A 16045-nucleotide genomic window follows, 5' to 3' on the forward strand; every position below is an offset into this window, starting at 1 on the left:
CACGGTGCTTGTCTTTGTTTCCCTTTGTATTTTGTACTTCTTATTTACAAGAACATTTTTGTTTGTCTTATTTGTCTTTGTATATAACCAGTGCGCCACCTTGGTTCCTTACAACACTTCCTTTTATTAGATCAGCTAAAATGTTAATGGAAAAGAGGATCGTGGACAACTATGGTTGTAATGGGAAAGTTTGCCATTTAGCCCTTCGAGCCTGTTTGTGAAACAGGCTCGAGGGGCTAAACAGCCTACTCCTGTTCCTATGTTCCTATAAAGCTTTCTCAGCTACGTTAAGAGTCAGAGGACCATCAAAGACTATATTGGGCCACTGAAAGATGATCAAGGACAGGTTAGAAAAGATTAAGTGGTGCTGTTAACAGTAAATTTGTTAATATTAAAATAGATGAGAATATTATCTTAGATAGAATAAGGTACCTTAAATAGATCGGGCTATCAGCCCAGATGATATCAACATGAGGATCTTTAAAGAAATGGAATGGGTGCTATGCAAGCCCCTTGCAGCTTTAACAGCTCGCTAGATGCAGGTACTGCTTCCTCAGACTGGAATGATGTTAACATAGTTCCAATTTTAAAAAAGTTTGCTAAGGCAAAACTGGGTAACTATAGGTACATTAGCTGGACTTCAGTAATAGGATGTTCGAAGGTATCATTGGAGATTAACTATATGACTACTTAGATAGAGACAGCATTATCAGGGACACCCAAACAAGACTTCTGGAAAAGAAGGTTGTGTCTTACAAATATTTTTGAAGAAGTCACCAGGTTGGTGGATGAGGGAAACCTAGTGGACATTATCTACTTGGACTTTAAGAAAGCCTTTGATAAGGTACCTCACAAGAGGCTTCTCTACAAGATAGAAACTTGTGGAATTAGCAGTAATCTGCTGTGGTGGTTTGGGAATTTGTCATGAAGGTCAGCTGGTGAATTAGAACCTTCCAGCTCAAATTCCTGATGTACATTGCCAAAAGACAACGCACCATGCCAATATAATAATATAAAAATCTGAAGGAAAAACAATGTAATACTAAGACAAGTCATATTGTTTCATGCCTACTCTGCTTTTTAACTGCTACATATTAAAATTGCATTCTGACAATTTATATGACAATTTAAACAGGGCAGCACGGTGGCATAGTGGTTAGCACTGTTGCCTCACAGCGCCAGGGACCCGGGTTCGAATCCGGCTCGGGTGACTGTCTGTGTGGAGTTTGCACATTCTCCCCGTGTTTGCGTGGGTTTCCTCCGGGTGCTCCGGTTTCCTCCCACAGTCCAAAAGATGTGCGGGTTAGGTTGATTGGCTATGATAAATTGAACCTTAGTGTTAGGGGGATTAAATACGTGGGGTTACGGGGATAGGGTGGGATATGTGTTGGTGTAGGGGTTACAGGGATCGGGTGGGATATGTGTCGGTGCAGGCTCGATGGGCCGAAATGGCCTCTATCTGCACTGTGGGGTTTCTGTGATTCTGTGATATGGGTCGGCCAATTGAACAAAATTTCATAAAGGTGCAGTGCAGAGATTAACTGCTGAGGATTGTTGTTTAAAGAAGATAAACTAACACCATTCAAATCAAATCAAATCAACTTTTATTGTCATTGTTAGTGCACAAGTGCAGTACAACGAAATGTAGGCTTGCGGCTCCCGAGAGTGTACATTTAGATTAAGACATTTAAACATTCAACATACATTTGGCTTGTAATACATTAACATAAACATAACCATAATAAAGTGCATTGGCAGATGTGCTTGCTTTAGAGTTTATTTGTGGAGTTCAGTAGGATGACAGCCCTGGGAAAGAAGCTGTTCCTAAATCTGGTCGTACGGGTGCGAATGCATCTGTAGCGTCTCCCAGATGGCAGGAGGGCGAACAGACTGTGGCTGGGGTGGGTAGGGTCTTTGATGATGGACCGTGACCTCCGTAAACAGCGTTTCTGGTATATGTGCTCTATGGTCGGTAGCCGGGTGCCGGTAATGCGTTGGGCAGTTTTGACTACCCGCTGCAGGGCTTTCCAGTCATAGTAGCTACAGCTGCCATACCATACTGTGATACAGTTCGTCAGGATGCTGTCTATTGTGCAGCGGTAAAAGTTAGAGAGGATCAGGGGTGACAGGTTACATCCCTTCAGCCTCCTTAGGAAATATAGGCGCTGCTGGGCCTTCTTCACCAGAGAGGAGGTATTGAGGGACCAGGAGAGGTCTTCCGTGATGTGGACTCCGAGGAGCTTAAAGCTGTCCACCCTTTCCACCACAGCCCCATTGATGTGGATGGGGGTGTGACTTCCGCCTTTAGACTTCCTGAAGTCTACAATGATTTCTTTGGTTTTCTTGATGTTAAGGGCCAGGTTGTTATCGGCGCACCACTTCACGAGATGCTGGACCTCCTCCCTGTAGGCTGACTCATCGTTGTTGGTGATCTGGCCTACTACCGTGGTATCATCCGCAAACTTGATGATGGTGTTGGAACCATGAACAGCCACACAGTCGTGGGTGAAGAGGGAGTAGAGGAGGGGGCTCAGCACACATCCTTGTGGGGCCCCCGTGTTCAGGGTCAGGGGGGGGGAGGTGTGGTTACCTAATTTGACAGACTGGGGTCTGTTTGTTAGGAAGTCCAGGGTCCAGTTGCAGAGGGAAGTGTTCAGGCCAAGAGTTTGGAGTTTGGTGGCCAGCTTGTTGGGGACGATAGTGTTGAATGCTGAGCTGTAGTCTATGAACAGCATTCTGATGTAGGTCTCTTTACCATCTAAGTGATTCAGTGCCGAGTGTAGAGCAGTTGTGATTGCATCCTCCGTTGATCTGTTTGCACGATAGGCAAACTGGTGTTGGTCAAGAGAGGCGGGAACACTGGCTTTGATGTGAGCCAGGACCAGTCTCTCGAAACACTTCATTATGATGGGTGTGAGTGCGACAGGTCGATAGTCGTTCAGGCACGTCACAGCCGTTTGTTTTGGCACAGGAATAATGGTAGCGGTCTTGAAGCATGTAGGGACTACTGCCTGGGCCAATGACAGATTGAAGATGGCGGTGAAGACATCAGCCAGCTGATCAGCACATTCCTTGAGTACCCGTCCAGGGATGCTATCCGGTCCAGCAGCCTTTCGTGTGTTCACTCCGCATAGAACACCCCTTACGTCGGAGGTCGACAGAGTGAGCACCTGGTCTTCTGGGGGTGACAAGGCTTTGGTAGCCGGCTCCCTGTTGTCCCTGTCGAAGCGAGCGTAGAAGTTGTTAAGCTCCTCCGGAAGGGAGGCATCGCTAACCGGGGGGCTGGTGTTTTTGCCCTTGTAGTCGGTGATGGACTGGATGCCTTGCCACATGCGCCGGGGGTCCGAGTTGTTGTGGAAATGATCCTCTATCCGCAGTGTCTGTTTCCTTTTGGCAGTCCTGATACCCTTTTTTAGGTTGGTCCTAGCTGCACTGTAAGCCGCCACGTCGCCAGATTTAAATGCTGCGTTGCGTGCTTTCAACAGCGAGCGGACCTCTCCGTTCATCCAGGGTTTCTGGTTGGGGTATGTCCTGATATTTTTATGGGTCGTGACGACCTCGACGCAGCTGTTAATTTAGAATAGCACTGTGGATGCGTATTCCTCGATGTCATTATGGGCAAACATGCCCCAATCAGTGCGTTCGAAGCAATCCTGAAGCTCCGAGACTGCCCCCTCTGGCCATACTTTCAGTGATCTCACTGATGTTCTCACTCTTTTGATGAGCGGTTTGTATGCCGGGGCTAGAAACAGGGAGAGGTGGTCAGACTTCCCAAGGTGGGGGCAGGGCATGGCCTTATAAGCGTCTACAATGCTCGTGTAGACTTGATCCAGTGTGTTCTCCCCTCTTGTGGGGCAGGAAACATTCTGGTAGAATTTCGGTAGTACAGTTTTTAGGTTTATGTGATTGAAGTCCCCCGCGACGATAAAAGCTCCGTCTGGGTGCGCAGTTTGTTGTTCGCTGATGGCCCTGTAGAGGTCCTTCAGTGCTAGTTTGGCATTAGCGTGTGGTGGGATGTAGACCGCAGTGATGATAACAGCCGTGAATTCCCGAGGCAGGTAGAAGGGTCTGCACCTTACCATGAGGAATTCTAAATCAGCCGAGCAGGATCTATCGATTGTGTCCGTGTTAGTGCACCAGGCATTGTTAGTGTAAATGCACAAACCGCCTCCCTTGCTCTTACCGGAGTCTGCAGTTCTGTCGGCGCGGAAGACCGTGCGTCCTTCTAGTTGGATGGTGGTGTCAGGGATGCCGTTGTTCAACTAGGTCTCTGTGAAGATCATGGCGCAGCATTCCTTTGTCCTTTTCTGTGAGGAGAGATCAAGTTTGATCTCATCCATTTTGTTTTCTAGTGACCTGACGTTGGCCAGGAAAATACTTGGGAGGGAGGGTTTGTGTGGGGCCCTCTTCAGCCTGTTTTGGATACCGGCCCTCTTACCCCGCTTCTGCTTGCGTTCCCTGCGCGGTCTGCGCCGACTTCCGGCTGGGGAAGGATGCCATGCTGGTCCCGGGGGTCGGGCGATGTCGGGAGGCAGATCGATGTCGCCGAGTGTGAGCCGCACGCAGTCGGCCCCGATGTCGAGGAGCGTCTGCCGGCTGTACAGTAGGTCTGCCCTCAATTCCTGTATCAGCAGAGTCCAGAAGAGACTCAGAAGGAGGGTGAAAACGCTCAGTCTTGGGAGAGACAAAGCCGCTGCGTACGTGCGCGCCGCCATTTTTATCATTTTTATCATTATTTATTCCTTCAGCATTTATCTTCCTTGCTATTTTCGGTTGGTGGTGAGTTCTTCTTCGTGGTCAGTTGTGTGAATCCATTACTAATTTTATTCCTAAAATGAAGCACATAATCTGGGCTGACACTTTAGTTCAGTGCTAAGAGAATGCTACATTATCATAGGTGCGGCTTTCGGATGAGGTGTTAAACTAAGGCTCTATCTGCCTGTGCAGATGACTGTAAAAGACCCCATGATAGTATTTGAAGAAAACCATGGAATTCTGTTGGTGCTCTGGTTCATATTTCTCCCTCAGTCAACATGACTTAAAAATAAAATAACTGGAATTTTATAGCATTGTGGAACTTTGCTGTGCACAATTGGCTGCCACATTTGCTTACCTGACAAATGACTGTAATTCAAAAGAAATTCTTTGGATTTGAAGTGGTTTGGGACATCCGAAGAACATGATAAGGCATGCTGTAAATGGAAGTCCTTTCTTTTTATTCTGAAAACAAAGCCTTTCAAGACAATTACAAATGTTGTGTAAAATACAACTGTTTTAATTCTATTAAAATTACAGATTATTAATAGTTTCTATAGCAGATCTCGCAGTCGTGATAATATTTCTGGGTAGTCTCTAATCTTTTTAGTGGGTGGTCCAGTTCGCCTTCAAATTCCTGCATGTGATCTACTGACTGAGCAATATGAAAATGGTCATTCTACTGCGCCTCTCGCAGAGCTGCCACTCACACTTTACAGTTGTGTTCTTTGCTCTTTACTTCACCATTCCTGTTCCATTCTTATACAATTTCCATTTGTCAATCACCACTGATCTTGTGCTAATAGTCAATTCTACACCAAGTTGGAACCTGTCTTTCTGGTTTATCGTGTCTATATGTATCTACAAATAAATCTCTGTCTTTCTCATATTTCAAACACTCTGCGAGCAATGCAATGCATACAACCCATACATAACATTACCAGTCTTGCACCTTACACTTCGGAAACAAAGCTTTTTCTTTGCTATCGTTTTTCTTTTGCCTGTTTAAGATGCAATTTATTCACCTTTTTACAGAAATCTTCTCTGTACTATTCTCTTACGTGTGATACCCAAAAGTCCACAGCTCTTCTCACCCACTGCAGATTTTAGGAGCCTATGGCCTAGAAATTCAGTTGGCTGCGCCAGCCGTTAGCGCCTTAGGAGGAGTAGATGTCGGGTGCTAGGCGGGTTGCGCCCGGGCGCAGCGCGAACAGCGCCTCGTCCCAACTTCACTGGAGATTTAGCGCCAGCGCAAAGTCTTTGCGCGCGCTGAGCTGCGCGCGCAGATCATGACGTCATTTCCTCGTGCAACGCCCTTTGTGCGCCCCCATCCGGAACTTCAGTCGCGCCGCCCCATTGTGCGCCTGGCGCCCCTAGCGACTGTGAAGTGGAATGGTGCTCAGCCGATGCGGGGCGCGGGGGGCGCAAATTAAAGGGCACTCATCCTGCAATATAAAAGGCTGCCATTTTGCAGCACACCTTCTTGCGAAACGGACCTTTGGAGAGAGACCAAGGTAGATAGCTTTCTGCTTTGGCCCAACACTCGGACAGGTACTTCTAGGCTTCAGGCCACAGCTTTCAAAAAGTTTTTGCCTTCATTGACATCTCATTGTTTGCCAGCATATTATGGGGGCTGCAATGGGTGTCAACGCAGGCTTTCTCAATTACATCCAAAGGGTTCACAGACGCCGTGAGAGAGTGGCAGCCCTGGTTAGACGGAGAGGGGGCAACTGGCGTCGGCAAAGGAGGCCTTACCCACCCAGGGTATACCGCCAGCAGTTCTCCTATCTCCAGATGTCTGAGGAGCAGTGTGTTCGGAGGCTGCGATTCAGAAGGGAGGTGGTCACAGAGATCTGCCAGCTGCTTGCCGTTGATCTGCAGCCACAGCTGAGGAGCAAGACGTCTCTGTCGGTGGCAGTGAAGGTGACGGTGGCTCTCAACTTTTATGCCACCGGCTCCTTCCAATCCGCTACTGGGGACATTGCCAACATCTCCCAGTTCGCCGTGCATTGCTGCATCCGCCAGGTGACCAATGCCCTTTTCAAAAGGAGACGTCAGTTCATCTCCTTCTCCATGGCCCTTGACAAGCAGCAACAGCGTGCAATGGGCTTTGCAGCATTCGCGGGCTTCCCCATGGTGCAGGGCGCCATTGACTGCACGCATGTGGCTTTGTGGGCACCTCTGGAGAATGCCGAGGATTACCGCAACCGGAAGGGCTACCATTCGCTGAATGTACAGCTGGTGTGTGACCACAGGCAGCTCATCCTAGCTGTCAATGCCCGCTTTCCAGGCAGCAGCCACGATGCCTTCATCCTGCGACAGACTTCTGTGGCAGACATGTTCCAGGCACAGCCTCGCCCACGAGGATGGCTTATCGGGGACAAAGGCTATCCTTTGTGTACCTGGCTGATGACCCCGCTCCGTGCGCCCAGCACCCCTGCTGAAGAGCGATACAACGAGAGCCATCAAGCGACCAGAAACATCATCGAACAAACAATCGGCGTCCTGAAGCAACGGTTCCGCTGTCTCGATCGTTCCGGTGGAGCCCTGCAGTATTCTCCGGAGCGAGTCTCCCATTTCGTGGTCGTTTGCTGCATGCTGCACAACCTGGCTATCCGCAGGACTCAGCCACTGCCACCACAGATTGGAGGACCACCTCAGGAGGAGGAGCAGGAGGAGGAGGAGGAGGACCAGCACAGGAGGGAGGCACAAAGTGCAAGGGCCGCCCGTCGCCGGCTTATTGAACGTCGGTTCTAGGCTCCCTCTCAGGGACTGGCTTGTGCCAATGTCAGCAGATGAATGTAGCCGCTCCAGAAGCCCTCAGCCGAGCAGGGCAACCAAGACTTAACCAAAAAACCATGCACACTGCAATTTAACAACAAAAATTTATTGAACACCTCTGCCCTTCCCACATTACATGCTCATGTGGAGAAGCCCCCTCCAAAAGCACAAAACTACCAGTCTCGGCCTTACAAAAAGAAAGAAGGACACCAGTCTCGGCCTTACAAAAAGAAAGAAGGACACCAGTCTTGGCCTTACACAAATAAAGAAAGACACCAGTCTCGGCCTTACACAAATAAAGAAAGACACCAGTCTCGGCCGTACACAAAAAAAGATAGACACCAGTCTCGGCCTTCATATATCAAAAAACACAACAGCCTCGGCCTTCATATATAAAAAAACCTTCTCGGCCTCATATATAAAAAAAACACATGGCCACACCTTCTACTTTTTCTCCTGCGAGGGTGATCCACCTCGCTTCCGCGAGTGGCCCCTTCCTGCCCCGCAGCTCCTCCTCAATGGGACCCCAGCGGCTGCAGCAAGGCTGGGGGAAGGCTGCTGAGGGGCAGATGGCGAGATGGCAGGTGCCCTTGGGGTTGGCCTGCACCAGCTCTGGCCTTGGAGTGGCCGGCTGCTGACTGCTCCAACTCTGGCTGGGCGGCAGCAGTGTGTCCAGCAGCTCCTGGCAGTTGCAATGGCGGAGTGGCAGTGTCGGCTGCAGGAATGGTGGCAACCTGGCAGATCGCAGGTGCTCGCTGGTCGCCTGACACATTGGCACTCGCACGGGCCAGCACTGCAGCATGCGCAGCAAACAGCTGAAGGACAGACTGCTGGGCTGCTGCTGCGCGGCGAGTGCCCTGGCGATGCCTGGCTGATCCAGCGAGGGTGGCAGCAGTTAGTGCCCGTGTGGCCCTGGTCTGTGTCCGCATCACACCAGCCAGTGAATGGACGGCACGACTGAGCACTTGGCTAGAAGCCGACTGTGCTGCCGCGAAGTCCTGCAGACTCCTGGCCTGTGCTGCCGCGATGTCCTGCAGACTGCTGGCCTGTGCTGCATTGATGTCCTGCAGACTCCTGGCCTGTGCTGCATTGAACTGTTCCAGACTCCTGGCCTGTGCTGCACTGAATTGTTGCAGACTCCTGGCCTGTGCTGCCCCGAATTCCTGGACACTCCTTGCCAGTGACTCTATGGAGTCAGGCATCCTTCCCACTGCAGCCATGAGCTCAGTGTGCCTGCGCTCAGCCTGGACGGCCATTTCCTCTAGGAGGCGCACCTCCTCTGCGCTCACCGTCGCAGGACTGGAGGCCGCACTCACCCTCTGGGGAGAAGTCCGCCGAGCTTCCCCACCCCTCCCGCGTTGCTGCAGGCCGCTGGGCCCCGGAGCTTCACTCTCCTCCGACCCTTCCCCCCGGCTCCCCTCCAGGGAAGACGTGTCCCCTACATCGCCATGGGCTGGCACGGCCGAGGGTGGCACTGATGGGCCGGCTTCCTCTTCCTCCTCCTCGTCTTCCGAAGGGCTGACAGTGGCAGCTTGAGGGCCCGCCTCCTCACCTGGCAATTCACCATCTGAAAGCAGGAAGGCACAAGAGTAGCTTTAGAGTGAGGACAGGGCGGCAGCGAGGGAGGCATGAGTGGTGCCATTCACCGCATTGGTCGGACAGTGGCAAAGGATGCTGATCTGATGCGCAAGTGGAACGAGAGAGGTCCAAAAGGTGATGCCCTTAGAGGTCGGAGAGCTCTTTGAGGTCAGGACGGCCTCCCCCGGTCTCAGTTTGGTTGCGCCGGTTGTGCGCAACCTTGGCCTGCAAGAGAAAGGACGGCCTCTTACAGTGTGTAGCCCTGATCTTGTCTGCACTGCCTCCCATGGTCGAATAGCTTGGACAGTGTGTAGCCCTGATCTTGTCTGCAATGCCTCCCGTGGTCGAATAGCTTGGACAGTGTGTAGCCCTGATCTTGTCTGCACTGCCTCCCATGGTCGAATAGCTTGGACAGTGTGTAGGCCTGATCTTGTCTGCACTGCCTCCCATGGTCGAATAGCTTGGACAGTGTGTAGCCCTGATCTTGTCTGCACTGCCTCCCATGGTCGAATAGCTTGGACAGTGTGTAGCCCTGATCTTGTCTGCAATGCCTCCCATGGTTGAATAGCTTGGACAGAGTGTAAAGTGCTGAATGTGCAATTGATTTTCATGCCAGGCCCATAGCTGCTGGATGAGGGCTGGCCATTAGGGCTTTCAGGTCCCTTTGCCCATAATGTGAGGTGCACATGCAAGGATGAGGAGGACACTGGAAAGGGTACTCACCCTGACAATCCGAGTGAGGTCGTTGAACTTCTTCCGGCATTGTACAGGAGTCCTGGCAACCACGCTGTTGGAAGACACCCTGTTGGACACCTCCCTCCAGGCTTTCCGGTAGGCGCTGGGCAGCGGCCTCTTGCCACCTTCTGGGTACAAAACATGGCTCCTGCACTCCACTGCGCCAACCAGCAGCCTCAGGTCACCATCACTGAAGCGCTGCGCTCTCTCCCTGGCCTTCTCCATAGTCCTGGGCGTTGTACAGGTGAAGCTGAAGTGGTCAGGCCTAGGTTGAGGGCTTCAGTGTGCAGGGCGTGGCAGGGAAACAAATACACCCTCCCCCTCTAAGAGATGACCGGCGCCAGAGTGTCTGCCGTCAATCAAGAACTCGCCGCACCTGCGCTGCGCCCGGCCTCGGGGGTATCGCTCAGCACCGCCGGCTTAGCGCCTAAAGATAGTCGTGCATCGCCTGTTTTTGCGCAGCAGCAACCTCTTGGGGCGATGCGACTGAATATCGGCGAACGGGGCGCGACTTTGCGCCGGGCGCAAACTTTAGCGGCCGCCCGACTTTACCGCCCCAAAAGTGGCTATACTGAATTTCTAGGCCATAGTCTTTCCTCTCCAGAGATTTTGCTCCCTTGATTCTAGAACTAGTGTTGATTGGATCTTAAATGTTCCTCTGATTTAAAAGTAACAGTTCAGATAATTGACCGGGACATTAAAGGATTTAATTTTCTGATAAAAATATTACTGCTAGTATTGCTTCACGTTGAAAAAATAGTCAAATGCTGTGTAAACAATTTTTTGATCAAGAACCATGGAACTTTTTATATATATAACTAAGCATTTCACCAATCTCTGGCCAGTTTCTGTGTGGCTCATTGTTCAGCAACATAGTACAGGTAGACTATCCTTTATCCGAACTTCCGAAAACCGAAAACCTCTAAAAACCGAAAGTTTTTTCGTTCAGCGTAAGTCGTGCGCACGACCCCGACCCCCGCCGACCCCCACCCCCGACCCCCCGCCGACCCCCCCGCCGACGCCGACCCCCGCCGACCTCCGCCGACCCCCACCCCCGCCGACCCCCACCCCCGACCCGACGCCGACCTCCGCCGACCCCCACCCCCGCCGACCCCCACCCCCGACCCCCCGACGACGCCGACCCCGACCCCCCGCCGACCCCCACCCCCGACAAATTTCCCAGTCTTATAAAATACCTTCTGAAATCTGAAATTTTCCGAAAACCGAAACACAGCTGGTCCCAAGGTTTTCGGATAAAGGATAGTCTACCTGTACTTTAGGCCTTTAGAATCTACTACTAATATTGAATGCAAAATTGCAGTGAAGAAATTTAGCTACTTTTGTTTAACAATATCACAAAATGCTTATTACAATTCAAATATTTCCCTGATTAAAATATTATTTGTCTGGCTCCTAAGCTGAATGTTGCAGCAAGTGTCTATTGTGTTTCCTCTGCAGCCACTTTTCTGCTTTCTGAATCTTTGCTTTTAGTACTGTTAAGGCACCAATTTGTTCCCATAGATTACCAGTTTTCTGCCTATATTTTTATTTGGCTTTGAGTTCCTGTGGAATTCACATTAATTAAGATCTGCTGCAAAGTCACCACAAATGAAAGCTTTGTAGCACCTTTTTTAGTCTTCTTCCTGAACCCAGAGTATCTTATCCCATACTTTTTTCATCCCTTCCCTGAGAATACAGTAGTCCAATCCTATACGTGTACAGTCGTACAGCTGTGCACCAATTCCCCAATGTTGGCATTTTGTTAAATCTAAATTCTGGATGAACTGTGAAACTGACAAACAGAGCTGCAGTAAAAATTGTTACTGTTGGTTACTTGGAGTTGTAGTACAGATGTGTGATACATGCATGCATTTCACTCAGAAATTCATCTCTACGTCTTTGGAAAGTTTCATTTGTATTATGCTACTGACTAATTTGTTGTATTGGACTTTAATGTTTCTAATAGGTCTCACATGTTCAAGCACAGCTAGATTCCAAAGTTCAAAATTTGGTAGCCTTATCTTACTGCTCAATACTGAAAGAAGTCTTCTCAGCTATTGAAGTCACTGGCTTTAATAAATATATTTTTTTTTAAACTGGCTTTAACATCTTACTGAGGATCACAGAAATGATCCATTTAAGAATTTTAAAAGGTTACTGTCAAATACCAGCTGGAGAGAATATCGACTTAGATTGTTGTGATTGAGGAAGTGTACACAGAAGTCACATGCCATGAACTCACGACTAATAGAAGAGAGATTAAAGTAGCATGTTGGAGAAATTTGTCAGTGTTCCGTAGGTAGGATATCCCCAACTTTGTGGCTGGGCTGATAATTCACAGAATACACTTCATACAAGACAATTAGTTTGGGTCCTTGGCTTTTGTGCTTGGTGTTGAGGTATAAGGTGATTAGACTACTGTCTGCCAAACCAGTAATACCTTCTTTATAGTGGCCACTGGAAGCTGAATTGGCAAAAATAAATTGGGTTAGTCATCTCTTTGCTACAATATACATTGCAAGCTTAGAGAATTTGTAACGACTCAAGCCAAAATTCAACCTTCATTTGTAGCCACCAATTTATTCAATTTCTGATTTCAGGATTTGTGAATTAATGTATAGGGAATTTAATGTTAGAATATTACAAAATTGTTTCTATAGTATTGAAAGCAGGGCTGCAGATTTTAGGAGCCTATGGCCTAGAAATTCAGTATAGCCACGTTTGGGGCACTACAGCCGGGCGGCCGCTAAAGTTTGCGCCCGGCGCAACGTTTACACCCATTGCAGCCCCCATTATATGTTTCCAATCAATGCTATGGCTCTGAAGTTAAAGACAAGTGCAAAGCTGTGGCCTGAAGCCACAAGTACCTGTGCGAGTGTTGAGCCAAACCAGAAAGCTCTCTACCTTTGTCTCTCTGCAAAGATCCGTCTCTCACAAAGAAGGAGTGTTGCAAAATGGCTGCCATTTCTACTGCAGGAGGAGTGCCCTTTAATTTGCGCCCCCCTCGCCCCGCAGTGACTGGGAACCGTTCCCCTCTACCGGTCGCTAGGGGCGCCAGGCGCACAATAGGCCGGCGCCACTGAATTTCCGGTTTGGGGCGCACAAAGGGCGTTGCACGATGAAATGACGTCAGGATCTGCGCGCGCAGCTGAGCGCGCGCAAAGGCTTTGCGCCGCCGCTAAATCTTTACTGAAGTTGGGGAGAGGCGCAGATCGCGCTGCGCCCGGCCGCTAGCCGCCTAGCGCCCCACATCTCCTCCTCCTAAGGCGCTAGCGGCTGGCGCAAACAACTGAATTTCTAGGCCTATGTCTTTCCTCTCCAGATATTTTGTTCCCTTGACTCTAGAAATTGAGAATAGACTAAAGGTCATCGACCTGAAACGTTAGCTCTGTTTCTCTCTCCACAGATGCTGCCTGACCTGCTGGGTATTTCCAGCATTTTCTGTTTTTAGGTAACTGGTAGCTGTTCTTTTCAAATACTTGATATTTTTCATTCTTGTCTTAACTTATTTATAACTAGTCTTCACAACTTTTCACCCAAGTGAGACTCTACTGAAGAATAAACTCACAAAACTACTTATTCTATCTAGTATTGCTTAGAGCATATTACGGAGCAATAGTGAACCATTAGATCAGTACTTATCTTTTGGATGTTCAATCATATGGTACAGCTGCTATTTTGGTTCTGTAAGAGGTTTTTCTCTTTGTTTAATAGCATTAATGTCGTTAACTCTGGTTTATTAAATGCTTTTAATCTTTTAATTTCACCATTAGTTATTAATTTAGCATTCTGCCACTTCTGTTTCACATCAACTTAAGTGCAAAAGCTTCTTTCAGACATACCTCAGACATACCTTAGCTACCTGATGATTTATAGCAGTTTGTCACTTATTAACATGTGCTGTGATCCAACTGGTAATGGTGGGATTAAAATACTTGGTCAAAATGCCTGTAGATCTACAATCTTTCAGAATGCAGCCTCTCATTAAGTTGTGCAGGTGTTTCTATTGGCATAGTTGCTGGCCAGGTGCTATTCCAGTGAAACTACTTCCTTCTCTACAATTTCCTGTTTATCCATCTAATATTTTTTAATGAGACTATCAGACTATCTCCATGAGCAAAAGTATGAAATTTTGGAAACATGCAGCACATCAGTTGGAATCTGAACAGGATAAAGCTTCAAATAGGACCGTATATCAGAATTGTCCTGATGTAGGGCCTTGCCCAAACACATTAACCTATCTTTCATTTTACTATGCTGACTGATTGCTGTGCATTTTCACTATTTTCTATTTTTATTTCAGCTTCCCCGCATTTTTATCTCTACAACATTAGCATCAAAATGACAATATTCAACTTGACAACTTGTGGCTGTAGTTTTTAGTGACTGAATTAACTCACTACAACAATAACAACTTGCATTTATATAGTGCCTTTAACGTGGTAAAACATCCCAAGGCACTTCACAGGAGCGATTCTTAAAACAAATTTTGACACTGGGCCACACAAGGAGATATTAGGACAGGTGACCAAAAGCTTGGTCAAAGAGGTAGGTTTTACAGAGCAGCTTAAAGGGGGAGAGAGAGGCAGAGAGGTTTAGGGAGGGAATTTCCAGAGGTTAGGCCCTAGGCAGTTGAAGGCATGGCTGCCAATGGTGGAGCGATGAAAATCGTGGATGCACAAGAGGCCAGAATTGGAGAAGCATAGTGACTAGAGGATTTTAGGGCTGGGGGAGGTTGCAGAGCTAGGGAGGGGTGAGGCCGTGGAGGGATTTGAAAACTTGAGAAACTATGAGAATTTTAAATCGAGGCGTTGCAGGACTGGGAGCCAATGTAGGTCAGCGAGCACAGGGGTGATGGGTGAATGGGACTTGGTATGAGTTAGGATACGAGGAGTAGAGTTTTGGATGAGCTCAAGTTTACGAAAATGGAAGGTGGGAGGCTGACCAGATTAGCATTGGAATAGTTGATTCTAGAGGTAACAGGGACAGAGATGGGCAGTGTTACAGGGGTGGAAGTAAGTGGTCTTGGTGATGGCGAGGATATGGGGTCGGAAACACAGCTCAGGGTCACTTAGGAGGCATTTGTTGCGAAAAGTATGGTTCAGCCTCAGACCGTGGTCAGGGAGAGAGATGGAGTTGGTGGCTAGGGAAGGGAGTTTGTGGTGAGGATCGAAGACAATGGTTTCGGTCTTCCCGCTATTTTTAATTGGAGGAAATTTCTGTTTATCCAAAACTAGATGTCAGCCAAGCAGCATGACGAATCAGAGGCCATGGAGGGGTTGAGGGAGGGAGTGGTGAGGTAGATCTGGGTGTCCACGTATATGTGGAACTTGATGTGTTTTCGGATGACGTCACCGAGGGGCAGCATGTAGATGAGAAATAGGAGGGGGCCAAGGATAGATCTTTGGGGGACTCCAGAGGATACTATAACTTCTGTGTTTTAGTAATTCATAATTGAAATTTTTAAATTTGAGCCTCCCTAGTAATAAAGAGATGAATATGCAGGCAAATTAACACCAACCCTTAGTAGCTAGCCACAAAAACGGAACAATTTCTAGGCCAAAGTGTACTACTGAACCAAAGAGTCACCAGTATTGACAACCAGAAATGCCTACACAGATACTTCTGATGGATTTATTATATACAACTGAAAAGTCTGCCTTGTCAGCCGATGGGGTGGTTTACAAAAGGAATGCAGCAGTATGTTGTCCAAATGACTGTTGGCTGAATGTTGTGAAATCCCTGTTGCATGATATGTTTTTAAGGATTTCTCATGTTTTAAGTTACAGGTATTTTGTTATACATCATCTCATAAATCAAGTGGGAAGGGAGTAGTCTTCATTTTTAGAACTGCTTTCATAACTGGCTGTACAGATCCACCAATGTACTGTATATAGGAAGTAGTTGATAACTTGAATTTAATAGTACAGTAACTGTTCATACATTTTACATAGAAGTGAAGAGTTGGACAAATCTCAGCTATTCATGTTGAAGGAGGTACCGACTGGAACCATGGATGTCAATGTTGATAGTTACCCAAATGTGGTTACAACCAATTCAGGTGGCATTCTCTCTTCGTAAGAAGTGTAAGTGTGTAATGTAGGGGAGGGGTACTTCTATCACCAACACTTTCAATATATGAGTCATGGACCTAGAAATTGGGTATAGCGCCGCTTGAGGCGTTAGAAATGGCGCT

General features: G+C 48.2%; 1 protein-coding gene across 10 annotated transcripts in view; it reads left to right on the top strand.

The window, feature by feature from the left end:
- The window catches only part of epb41l4a (erythrocyte membrane protein band 4.1 like 4A), a 474019-nt gene that overhangs the window by 313348 nt on the left and 144626 nt on the right, over positions 1-16045 (top strand). The window lies entirely within an intron of this gene.

The sequence above is a fragment of the Somniosus microcephalus genome, chromosome 1 (genome assembly GCF_052327205.1).
Source record: "Somniosus microcephalus isolate GS21.2 chromosome 1, FLI_Smic_1.0, whole genome shotgun sequence".
Lineage (NCBI taxonomy): Eukaryota > Metazoa > Chordata > Chondrichthyes > Squaliformes > Somniosidae > Somniosus > Somniosus microcephalus.